This window comes from Monopterus albus, unplaced genomic scaffold (assembly GCF_001952655.1).
Source record: "Monopterus albus unplaced genomic scaffold, M_albus_1.0 scaffold402.1, whole genome shotgun sequence".
In the NCBI taxonomy this organism is placed as follows: domain Eukaryota; kingdom Metazoa; phylum Chordata; class Actinopteri; order Synbranchiformes; family Synbranchidae; genus Monopterus; species Monopterus albus.
In genome coordinates, this window is record NW_018128282.1 from 721039 (window position 1) to 734108 (window position 13070).

The 13070-nt window shown below is 41.3% G+C and overlaps 1 long non-coding RNA gene across 1 annotated transcript in view; it reads right to left on the bottom strand.

Annotated features, from left to right (window-relative positions):
* Nucleotides 1–917: 917 nt before the first annotated feature.
* LOC109951681 (uncharacterized) overlaps nucleotides 918–13070 on the bottom strand; it is a 12684-nt gene continuing 531 nt past the window's right edge. The window contains exons 2-6 of the long non-coding RNA XR_002273650.1: nucleotides 10917–11046; nucleotides 8160–8289; nucleotides 5720–5778; nucleotides 3324–3422; nucleotides 918–1772 (exon numbers count right to left, since the gene is read on the bottom strand). This is a non-coding gene — a long non-coding RNA (uncharacterized LOC109951681). The remainder of the gene's footprint in view (nucleotides 1773–3323; nucleotides 3423–5719; nucleotides 5779–8159; nucleotides 8290–10916; nucleotides 11047–13070) is intronic.

The following is a 13070-nucleotide window of genomic DNA, read 5'->3' on the forward strand; positions in this document are numbered from 1 at the left end:
TCTAAATTAAGTATGTCAAAGAAAAATATGAAAATCTGTTGTGATATTGTGGCATATTTATTATATTTATTTAATATATTTTTTAATATATTGATGCAACTTTGTGTGTGATTACTGTAATAATGATTATTTATCACAAGCCTAAACTGAAAATGTTATGAGATGTAGCTGACAAAAATATAAAATAGATGTAACTGCTTGACAGTCAAGATGGGAAAGTGGCCATTACACAAACATTCTGTGTAGAAAAAAGTGGGTGAATGTAAAACATAGGTGAGAACTAGAAGTGATAAGTTAAGGCTAGAGCAGCCCAAGCGTATGGCTGGTATCCTGTGTGCTGCTGCTACACTGAGCATACTGGCATTTGCAAACATTCAGGCACAGCTGTTCATGCAGAGTTCTAAATGTATTTACTATATATAGTGCATTTAGGTAATCTTCTGGTGGAACACTGTCTTTTTTATAAAAATACTCAAAATAATGCATGGTTAGTATATAGAACAACAAGATGTACTACATCATGCTGTGTGTTCAGAAGATTCAAATTGTGGGGTAGGGATAGGTTTTTCTCCTTAAAATATACACCTTTGCAGCTGTAGACTCTAAGCCAAGAGTCTACCAGAAGGAGGACCTTATAAATTGTACAATATAAGCAAAGGGGATTCTAAGTGAATTTCAGCTTTTCTGCATCTGAGACACAACATCAGCCATTAACAGTTACAGTTATTGTGATCCCTCTTGCTTCTCCTGTCATCACGCTCATTTCACTTTTACACATTAAAATCTGTAATGGGGTCAAGAGCTGAAATACACGGAGGAAGGAAGGAAGCTAAACATTGGTAGTGGTGGTGGTGGGGGTAAAATGTAGAATTTTTTTAATAATTTTTTTTCATGCATGTTGCACACATACTAACCACAAAGAAACAAAAATCTGTCTTCCCTCACCTTCCAGTCTCCTCTGCCTGTGAATCAAACCATGACTTCTGGCTGTAATGAAAATGATGGTACTTTATTGTATTTTTTAATGTAATTTAAGGAAATACGTGGAAGAAATGTTTTTAATCCTTGCCATAGACCAGAAAAAAAACAAAACAAAAATAAAGCTCTGTGGGTTTCCTCTGTAAACTGGATGACAACAGATTCCTGTCTGTAAATGACACACAGATGTTACAATGTACAGACATTAGTAGTTCAAACACAATCTGTGATGGGCAAATAAAAGTACAAGTTTTTAACAAAATACAATGAATCCAAACATTTTCAAACTGCACCTTAAGAACTTCATTTCATTTCCAGGTTTTCTCTTTTTAGCGATTTCTCAAAAAGTCTGAATAATTGTTGTAATCTTAATTATCCTTACTGTATGTTTTAAATGGGATGTGATATATTGTTCAAAATTTTGTCAGAATAATTTATCTTACACTGCTGAATCTTATTTCATATTGGACACAACTGGCCAGAATAAATCGTAGTATACTTAATCATGATAAACAGAAGACCGTTTTTATATCAAGCCACAGGTGAAAGCATAGTGAGATGTGAGAGGAGATGGTGAGACCCTGGTGTTGGGAAGTAGCCGGTCCCTGCACTGTGGCGGCCTGATTCACAACACCAGCTGTCCCGCCCCACCGAGCCAGCAGATGGCGATCTGATGGTGGAAGTGGCTTTCCAGTGGGAACCAGAGAAGTGGTTCCACCTCATTACGTCCTTCCCGGGGGTACAGAGTCACTCCTTCTTCCTCGTGCTCCTAATCTTTGCTACATCTGTGGCAACTGTGAGAAGAGAAAATGCAAATTAGAATCTGAGGAAACCATTTGAGGTGAGGAGAGAGTCACTGAAACACAAGGGAACTTTTTCTGAATTCCTCTTAGAGTTCTCATCATAAATCCAGACATGAGGGATTCTGGGAGACTACCCCACCTCTCTACACCTGATAGGCATTAGGCCACCCACAACCCCCTGCTTCATCTCTAGTGCTTCTGCTCTCCACAGCTCCGACAACATCCTCTATGCAAATTTTGTAATCATACCACAGCAATGAGGAATGTGTGTGTATGTACAGCAAAGAGGGATATAAGCTTTTACTTAGCATATGAAATGAGTTGGGATTAGAATGAGATAAAGAGCAGTGAGAAGAGCAGGAGGAGTGTTACGAGAGAGGTCACTCATAATTCAGCCTCTATGAAGCACTTTAAATCTTCCTGACTACTCTCACAGGCATTGGAATAGCATGCTGGGCTCAGCTGAGTGATAAAAGAGCACCCGCAGTTTCATCAATTATTGTGCACTTCAAATTAAAATGTTGTAGAATATCAGCATGATAAAAAAGGCATAAATCAGCCAGGACTAGGTAGAATCACCTAACAACCCCATGAGCCCAGACCAGTGAGGGTGATTTAGATTATTAAATGTTTTCTTTGGAGGCATTTAGCTGATGCATAGTTCCAGAACATGTAAGGATTCAGCATTTTGTTCTGTGACAGATGTCTGTTTAATGGCTGTGAGCATTTAAGTAGGACTGCCACTAATGATTATTTTAATTATCAATTACTTTTCAGATTATTTTCTCAATTAATAAACTAACTGTTTACTCTCAATGCCAGAAAACTGAGAAACATCATAAAACACAAAGAGAAGCATCAATTCCTCACATCTGAGAAGCAAAAACTGAATGTTTGGGATTTTTACCTGAAAATTACTTAAATGATGCATCAATTATCAGAATAGTAGTTGATTCACTTTTTGATCATTGACTTATCAGTTTATACACTAGTCATTGCAGTGCCACATTAAAGTGTGTATTTTCTTATTTGTTTGTTTTTGGGTATGTGATGGTCTCTGTAACTATTCGGTCCCCCAGCTGCCATGGTTTATGTTCAAAAGGCTGTCAGACTACAAATAGAAACTGAATGTCTACTTGGATTATAATTATTACAAATTATACTTAATTTTAAAGGAAAGCCATAATCATAAAAAAAAACACTAGGTACATGTTTGATTTCTGCTATAAATTAGAGAAAAGTACATTTTCTAACCTAAATAAGGGGTTCAAGGCAGCTTCCTTTTGGTCGTTACTTCGGTTTAAAAAGTAAGACGTGTAAATGGCACAGATGATGAGTAAACGGAAGAACTGCCTGCCATTATCAGAGATACATGTTGACAGAACGTGTGAAGCTAAGCTAAAATACAACAATTCTCTCAGTAGGCGATAGGTGGAATACATGTCAGTTTGCTTCAAGTAAACATCTTCTTAAGGCATACCATAATGACAGAGAAATGTCTATATAAAATATGTGTTCAAGGAATCTTTTGTTTGCTCTCACTCTCTGTGCTTGGCATGCAATGCACTGTAGATACGCAGTAGTTGTTCCTCCTCTCACACTTGTCTCCCCATGTGTTGCTGTGCACTGAGAAATACCTCTCTGGAGAAAAGGTATGTTGTTAGAAAAAAATCACTGCAGATTTGAGACATTACAATACAGTGGCCCCTGGTGCAGATAATTCAAGCATATGCGCATCACTGTAAAAAAATAAATAAATAAATCCACTACTGTGCAGCAGGTTTTGGCTCGACTGTATAATTCTCACTTGCATATATTTTACCAGGGATATAATTTACCAATGTGCATCCACGTTGACAGGCAGTATGTATAAGCATGTCAGCTTTATGTGTGCAGAGTGGTCTGACTAAAATGACAAGATGGTGCATTCACATCAGCGAAAATGCTGCAACAAAATCCGATCCACTCTCATGGCCCTCGCAGAGAAACCGGTTGTGCTTCAAGAATAAATATGGTGGAGTGGAAAATTCACAGGTAGAAGATTCGAGATTAGGAGTTAAATGCAAATGAAGCATGTTCAGACTTATTGCAGCAGAGCAACATGCAGAGCATTAAATGTGTCAGCATCGTTCGTTTGTGCAATATAAGTAAGCCTACATTTGGACTCTTACTACAGTATTTATTATAGTTAGCTCCTTTCTGTAACCCAGGCTCAATACCAGACATTAGACTGTACAAGGATTTATATTCGTCCGGCATTCACATCTATTTCTTTGTCTTTCACTGGGCCGGTGTGAAGCTGACGAGAATGCGAGCAGCAGCTGAATTCCTTTAAATAGCCCTGCCTGCCTCATCATATGGTTGCTATGGCAGCCAGCCCCTCGTTTCAAGATAACATCCACATGCTCTGAAAGACTTTCTCCACCTGAATGCTATAGATCCACGGTGCTGCTTGGCGAGAAAGAGATTTGCCAAGCCGATGTAGCCACTTAACGGCACATGTATGAATAATGAATAATGTTTTATGTGTCTACATGTCCGTGGTGTGACAAATAATCAATATTTGAGCTATGCATTTGTATGAGATCAATCTGCTGTCAACGGAGCTACGCTTAGTGGGTGATTCAAGAAAAGAGCTTGGGGAAAAAATGACAAATGCTTGAAGGATATGATGGAGGGAAGAAGAAAATGTTAAGACGCTAGAGAAGGAATACGGCAGAAAAAAATCTGATGTTAGAGCAAAAGGAGATCAAAAGTGAAATAGATGAGTGAACAGCTGGTACAAGAAATGGGGAAATACAGAGAGAAATGAAGGGTGAGAAAGAGGATGAATGATCTGTAATGTTTTGGAAAGAATGAAGGGATTGAAAGATAACTATAGACAGGAGAGCACAGTAAAAATGTCATCTCTTTAAAGATGTCTTTCTCTTTGCAATATCCGTGCTCTTCTTTACACCCTATCTCCCATCTCCTCTCCTTTCTGCTATCCCCAGCCCCTCGTCCTTTGTCTGGTGTACTGCTGCTCTCTCTTCACCCAAGCTCTCAATTAGTCATACAGCATGTTTAGCTGAGGGTCAAACAGGACATTAACAGTGCAGGATTAAGCGGCTGCTGTGTGCATGGGTATTTCCACATAGATGTATTTCTCAAGCTGACTTTGTCCCAAATCTCTCCTCTAAGTGCACTCAGAGAACTAGCGTGAGGCTCCAAGGTGTGAAAAAAATAGAGGCAGACTTTCAGAGCATCAGCAGGTTTAACAAAACCAAATTTAAAGAGCTTTTTAATGTCTCCTGGAACTGAATTTAACATCAATTTAACAGCTAAAATGCGGAAGAAAAACCTGTCAAAACTGGGTTATTTCAGACTGAAACGGTCTAATGCATTTTTAAATGTGAAAAGGAAGAATGCAATTGTCTCAGTCCTATTGATGAAATAAACTCACTGTGAACATCTGAAAACATATTTAACATAAGTAAATATAACAGGAAATCCAGTAATTACAATGAACATTTTGGTGTAAAAACAGCAGAATTTGAATGATTTCATTTTATTTTAACTGATGTCTAATAACACCATCAATGAATTTCAAATTAAGCATTCACTAAATATGGTACTGTAAAGAATATATGTAGGTGTTTTAAAATAAAATTTCACTGAAAAAAAAAACTGTATCGTACTGTAAGTTGAAAATATATGAAACCCTTCAATTTAATTAGCTATAACATTGTTTTAAAAATCACACAGAGACTTTAAGAAAGTCTGCATATTTTGTACAAGTTCAGTTACATTTTTGGTGTCTTTTGTAGCCCAAATGGTTAAATAACAATAATCATTTAGCAATATTGTTATTGGATATAACCAGGTAGATAAAGAGGACATACAATAGATAAGAATTTAAGCCTACAGACAAATGAAACAGGATGGATTTTTCCACTTACCTTAGAAAGTCTGACTCTTCCAGTCATCTAAACATCCTATTTGCCCTTGTGTACGGAGCCTAAATGGGAGACAAATCAGTAAAGGGTGGTCATGAAAATCCATATGCAGCTGTTTGAAACTATTTCTGTGGGGAAATGGGTCTCCAAAAGAGGAGAAGTCAAAAAGAAGTCAATAAAAATGGCACCCTCAATTTCCTCTTAAAACACACAGGCAGGCTGATTGCATTTGAGAGAACAGGGCGCGCCTCAGCATCTCCTAATGCGCCTGTAAATTGAATTGGAAAATGATGATGTCTGTTGTATGCAGTTGGCCTGGAAGTCAAGGAAGTAAAAAGCTTTGCTGTGGAGAGCATCCTCCCCATCTCTGCGTTTTAGACCCACACTATTAACCAGCAGACCTCCACTTGTGTCAAACACTATTATTCTCTTTTATCACATCACCACATACTGAGACAGACAAACTCACCATACTTATTTTTTTAAAATCTTTTAATCAGATGATAAATGGCTGTGTTAGCAGAACTGAGAATGAACAGTCTCCTGAATTGCAATGCTTTAATATTATCTGTAGCAACACACTGCAAGTCTGTAAGGTGTCAATGAGTGCATAAGTTGAAATGACTCTTACTGTGTTTTGTTTCCATTATTAAGGAGCTGTGGTGGTCATCTCTGAGAGTTGCAGCGATAAGGATGCTGGCTGAGCATTTGCCAAGCATCCATTTCCTCTTAAGTCAGGTGTAAAAAGGCTTTTGCCAAACAAAAGTATACACATGGACTGCTGACCTCATGTTGCCTTCACTCAAAGCTGAACATCAAGATGTTTCCAATTAAATAGGTTAAAAGCTGAATTATATCTTTGCCCTGGCCTTTCTAACTTTATCGCATTTATAGTCTTATTTTTAAATTGTTATTAGCGTATCAGTAAAAACCAGAAGCTCTTTTAAGTGAGGTTATAGTCTGTAACTGGGCCTCTGGTCTCTCTGCATATTGTAGCTTTCTAATAGTCTGTACTATAATTATTGGATATTATAACAGATATAAAACTTTATATGTGCATATTTCACTCATATGTGAAACACTGGTCTTTGTAATGATTATTCAGCACAATGGCCAATATACTCTCAATATAAAACAGCACATAAATCAAACGGAAGACCATTTAATAAGGTAATATTCTGTACTCTCAATTTATTTAAACAGTATTTTGGAAGCTAGTTAGTTATTCCTCATTAGTGTTGTTGTCTTATTTTTTTTATTTTGAAAAAAAATCTGCCTCAACTCGTCCCTTGAGCCCTGGTTTGCTGTATTTATAGGAATTAAACTAATGACTCCATTATATCTGTATTGGACTAGTAGACTCACAATGTGAGATAAAGAGAGAGAGAAGCATTATTATTCAGTAGCAAATAGAAGCAGTATCTCACTGCCTCTCTCTCTCTCTCTCACACACTTACTGTATATACACACACATCCACAGACACACCCTACGTCTTCTGTTGCATGTGAACGTACAGCAGCATATTCGCTCATCACCGTCTTTCCACCATTCAGCTGAATGCTACGGCCATGCATTTGCTTGACGAATGCTTTAGAAACAGCAGGAGGGATTTTAACGTACAATTCTGACCCTAACTGCCACATCCAAGACTCGGAGCATGCTCATGCTCATTCACATACACACACACACACACACACACACACACCTGGTCTCTCACGCAGACGAGTCAGACACTCGCACAACTACGATAAGGCCTGAGTGGTGGTTGTAATTCAGTTAAACTTTGTATTTTTACAGCTTCTCACCGATGACCTGTAGAAAATGCTAGCACTTGCAGTATTTGAATTATTAGCAAGACAACACAGTATTAACGTAATCCAGTGATTGTTATAATCTGTGCTCTGTGTATGTCAGTGTATATGCAGCCTAATAAGGAATATGGAAGGATAAGTAGGTATGTAAATGAGAGAAGGCTGCTTATTTTGGTACAGAAGCATGTGTGCATTAGGAAGGTGCCCATCTCTGAATGTTGCTCTTTAGTATGAGAACTGTGTCATAAGAGAATTGACATGGCAAAAAAATTAACTGAGGACCTTAGAGGAGGCATTACTCTCTTTATGCCAGAGCATAAAGAGAAAAAAGCATAAATAAAATTGCCATCACTCAATATCTCCTCTACGATTACAATGGAACATGTTTACAATGTGTTTTGTGCCACAGTAAAACCGCTGAAAGTCTACTGACTGTGATAAATCAGCAACACTAGCTGTGTTTTATGGATTTCTGGATGGCTTTTCACCCACCACTCCTTTCTCCTATGTAAGTACTGTATATTATTTGATTGTCTGGCCTTTGGTTTAAGTGCAGATCTATAAATTTACAAGTTTCTGCCTGATTCTTGCAGATGATTTTGGCACAGAGGCATGCCAAAGGAGCACTAACCCTGATGACTCCTGCAGGTTGGCAGTTCTGGGCAGGGCCGGCCTTGCTGGCTACCTGGGCGGATGGATGGGTAAAGTGCTGGATGGCTGGCTGAGTGGCTGGCTGGGTGCTGGGCCGGCGAGGCAGAGAGCTGTAAAGAAACAACAAGGTCAGCTGTTTGGCAGAACACATTCAGCACCTCAGTGCTGGTCTGTGAAAATGTAGACATTATGAAACTGGTGAACGTGAAGCTGAAATGGCTACGCCAACTCCCAGCGCTATCGCCATCTTAAGTAGGGTGGTGCATTTTATTTTCAAAGCTGAGTGTAGACCCTTTATAGGCACCTGGAAACACAATCATTGGTGGTTACAATAAGGCGGTTTGACATAATGGTTCCTATAGTCTAGGTATACTGAGGTTGGTAATTATGGATTAGCAGAGATCTCGGCTGAGCGGAGACTTCCCCTGACACAAAGCAGTTAGTGAAAAGCATAAGCAGGATTACTCTCACATAGACCTAGCACAAACAACCAGCAGAAAACACACCTATACAAAGAGGCGTAAACACACACATACACACACAGCTATAGGCACACACCTCAGACCTACACACTCTTGTCGGCCATCACAGACAACGTGCCAGCTCGGCAGCCATTTTGCAGGGCTGCTCTAGAATGTTCAATTAGGGTAATTGTTGCTTATGCCATCAGTTCTCAATGTTACAGACATCATGTATGCAACAAAGTGCCATTTTAGCCACTGTGCTGTTACACTCACCTCATATGATCATGACAAAAAAAAATGCGGGGGGGGGGGGGGGCACCGCCCTGCAGCTTGTCAGTGCTCACATAAGGAGGAGGGAGGGGATGAGTGTGTGCATGTGAGCTCAAAGAGAAGAGAGGAAATGGGAAGGGTGGGAAATAGAATAAAATGGAAGAGGAGGGGGGGAAAGAGAGGACAGAAGGACACTGAAAAAGAAATGTACAGCTTGTTCTTGTTGCCACCATTTTTATACACAGACTATGCAATTTGGTCACTGTTAAATCGGTTACGGAGAAGCTCTGGGCTAACAATATACACTGCTCAGCTCTCCTGATGTCCACAGTAATCATAGAACAGAGGATAATGAACAGCCCACACTTGTAACACAGCGTACACAAGAACATGGATCCTAAATATTGAATTGTGCATTTCCAGGTTATTTCACACTGAATGGCTCTGTGTCACAGTGAGCGTGTGACCTGTGCAGTTCTGTGTCCGGAATCCCAGCCCAGCTCTCCACCAAAGTGGACCCTGTCTAACCTAACGTTCTAGTCCTGGCCCACACTGTACTAACCAACAAATGATCTGAAAAAGTTGGAATTGTCACTTCTTACATAAGAAATATTTTTGTCCAAAGAAAATGGGTCTTTCTGAATGCACAATATTGTCCTCTGTGAGTACAGCATGATGCCATTTAAAAGTTTGCCTGTTTGCTGCAGCATTTATTGAACCAAACAGCTGGGACTAGTCCTAAAATACAACAGCACTAGACTTCAACTCCTCTACAAAGATTTAAAATCACATGGGCAAGGTTCAACAAAGGCCACATTAGGATAAGAGCACACCTATTACAGCAGTTGACACAAAAAGGGAATTGATCATCTAGTGTCGTATGGATGGGGATGAAACAGCCTACAGCCTTGTGAGACGGGGACTTGGCTGGTGCTGCATGACGGTAGAGAGTCGGGGTGGGATGATGACCAGCTGTCAAAAGAAACAGGTTCAATAAGGGAGTCTGAGACTGAAAGCAGGAGAGAAGACCAAGAACACAGAGGCGCAATGCGCACGTCATCTCCACAGACATGATGATCAAACAAACTGTACACACCATTCAAAGTACAAACCCTCCCCCTACTCCCCCACCCACATATACTCTCACTCAGAATGGGTCACAAGACTGCACTTACGATCCACCGCCCTTTGTCTGGGTTCATCGGTCAGTGATGGCTGGCAGTTTGGCACATTCCACTCTGGCTCCTGTTCTTTCTGTTCTCCTTGCACATGCACACACACACATACATCCACAACAGTAGTCATGTGCATGACAAATGACCCCTCCTCGGACAAGCGTTTTAACCTAATTCTTATATCTATCCCACATTACAGTAGTAACCACCACCCACCACCACCACCTTTCCTCAGCCTCCGTGTCCTCACAACGCACCCTGTCCCCACCCCAACCCCCACCCACCGGGTGATCATCTGCTGTGACCGTGTCCTCCTATCACCGTGAGTCAGGAGTGTTCGACAGTGATGGGTGGGTGGGTGGGGGTGAGGAGGTGCACCCATTTTGACTTCTTTTCTTTTCTGATCATACACGGCTGCTGACAGTGAGAACTTTCCCACCAAACAGCAGCGGTGTGAGCGATGCTACAGCGCCAGACAGAGGGGACCCTTTGTCTCCCACCACCACCACACTGGGAGGGACAGTGTACGCACACACACATATACTGTACATGCTGGCATTGTACATACACACACTCACTCACTAACAGCAACTACGTACAAGCTTAGACAGCACACTGCTACACTGACACATCGGTATGCTGTTTCACCAGGATGCAAAAGGAGCAGCACTGATATCCTGGAGTGCACCAGCAGCTGCACACCTGTGTATGTAGATCTGTTCAATACAGTACATCCTTATGTGAAAGCAATGTGGAATCATGTTTGGATCCCTGTGTGCATTCATAGCATGTGTGTCAAAGTGTATGTATGTGTGTCCCCAGACTCACCTGGCAGTGCCCCTGGAGCTGGCTGTAATGCAGCCTCAGCTGAGGTTGCAGAGCTGACACCTGATGTCCCTCCTCCCTCCAACTCTCACTCTCTCTGCTGTAGTGTAGGATCAGTAGCTACACCCTAGCACTGACAGAAAAGAGGGAGACAGACAGGAGGGGTTCTTATTGAGCCTGGCGGGTCGTACCACCAGCCAGCTCTGAGACGAGGGGACGCCAGGGGGCAGAGCTGGTAGGGACAGCCCTGATATGGCTCCGTCCAACTGCCTCAGAACCACCCCGCTGTCTACACCAAGATGGTCTCTCCCTACTCTTGTTGCTCTGATTGGACAATGTGCTTCCTCCTTCATCAAAATGTAAAATTCCAAGACAGAGAGAGTAGTGCAGCGTTTGTGTGTGTGTGTGTGTGTGTGTGTGTGATAAAATGAGTGTGTCTTTGAGAAAGACAGGCAATGCAAGACAAAAAATGTGTACCTTATGTGTCTATTTGTGATGTATTTGTTATGCAGACTAGTATGACTGTGTGCATATGTGTGAGCGTATGTGTGTTTGCCTGAGCATTCATGTGAATGTGTGTGTTTGCGCCTTTGTGTCAGAGAGACAATATACAGGATGCCATTGTCTGTGTGGGCGTGTGATAGAAGTAGAGGTAGTTGAGGGAGAGACACAAGACAAAGAGAGAGAAAGAGATAGGAAGACATAGTGAGTGAGTGTGTGCGTGTGCATGTAAGAAAGTGTGTATGTAATAGAGGGAGAGAAAAAGAGCAGTGTGTACGGCCCAAGAGCTGTCATCATTAGTCTCTCCGCAGCAGCTGGTGTTGGGCTGCAAAGGGGCTTGTCAGTCAGGTTCTGTCACAACATGTCACACTAAATGGACATAGACACACATACACACACCTTCCCAGAGGGATCATGTCAAGATGGGGACCGAGTTGCTCTGACAACCTCTCACAACCTTTCACCCCTCTCCTCTGACTCCTCTGCAGCAGTGTCAAATGCAGAACTCAATCCCCTGATCTGTCGATTTTACTATGAACTCAAAATGTGACATAAAAAGGCAGGTAAAATAGGATAAGGTGGGACGGGAACACAACACACAGAAAAACCATAAAATAGCGGAGAGAGTGGCAAGAAGGAGATGGCAGCGAGCACTCACATATGGCCAAGTCCCCTGACAACTAACCGGTGAAATACTGCTGACTCACTGTGCTCATGGCCGGCCCTAAAACACACAGACGAGCTAGCTAATCCAGCTAGGCTAATTCACACAAAACTGTACAGAACACAGAAACCAATTACTGATAATGTCAATGTAAGAGTGCATAGAAAAAGAACACATAACCAGCGCTTCACACCTTTCTAATCAGTCCCTTGTAGTTTGTGCAGAAGGGAGTTTTATGCTCACACATAAAACAGACCTTTCCTTTTCCCTGTTTTTTTCCTCTGTCTCTTTCCCGTTGCCGATTTAATTACCTTCTATATTTATCGGAGTTGAAGATGCTATTTTGGTTCTGAGACTCTTGTCACTGATACTGGGAGGCTACGTTACTCAGAGTCAGAGCACCGAGAGCTGTCAGACACAAAACAAGAGTGCTATTGTTGACCTAAAGGAGAAAGGGGAAGGCATATGTCACAATCACAATATGGCTGATCGCATACGTGTAATATCTAACATCTACCCGTACAATGCGAAGCTGTGATTTTGTCAAGAACGGTGTGGACCGCACTGGCCAAAGATGTGGTCTGTCTTTGTCGTGTCTCCATTTTCCGTCTGCTTCATCTGAAACCTCAGCTCCAGAGCATCAGTAAAGAGAAGACGACTATTTCACACATAATCACACAAAAAAAACACACATATAGATACAAACTACTTACCACAAAAACCCAGAGGTGCATGTGTGCCTGTGCACAGCATGCCCACACACACACACAGAATAACACATACAGCAGGTATGGATCTGCGTCTTCCATATTTGGTTGTGATTTATGATTGCTCTTCAGTAGAGGCCACAGTCATCTCAGAGATGATGGCCATGTTGATCTGATAAACAGTTTCATTTGCTACCAAAGCTCACCATTCATAGCCACACTCACACACACTCAGGCATGAGTACATTCGCACACACAATCACAGCAAAGGCACACAGATTCACA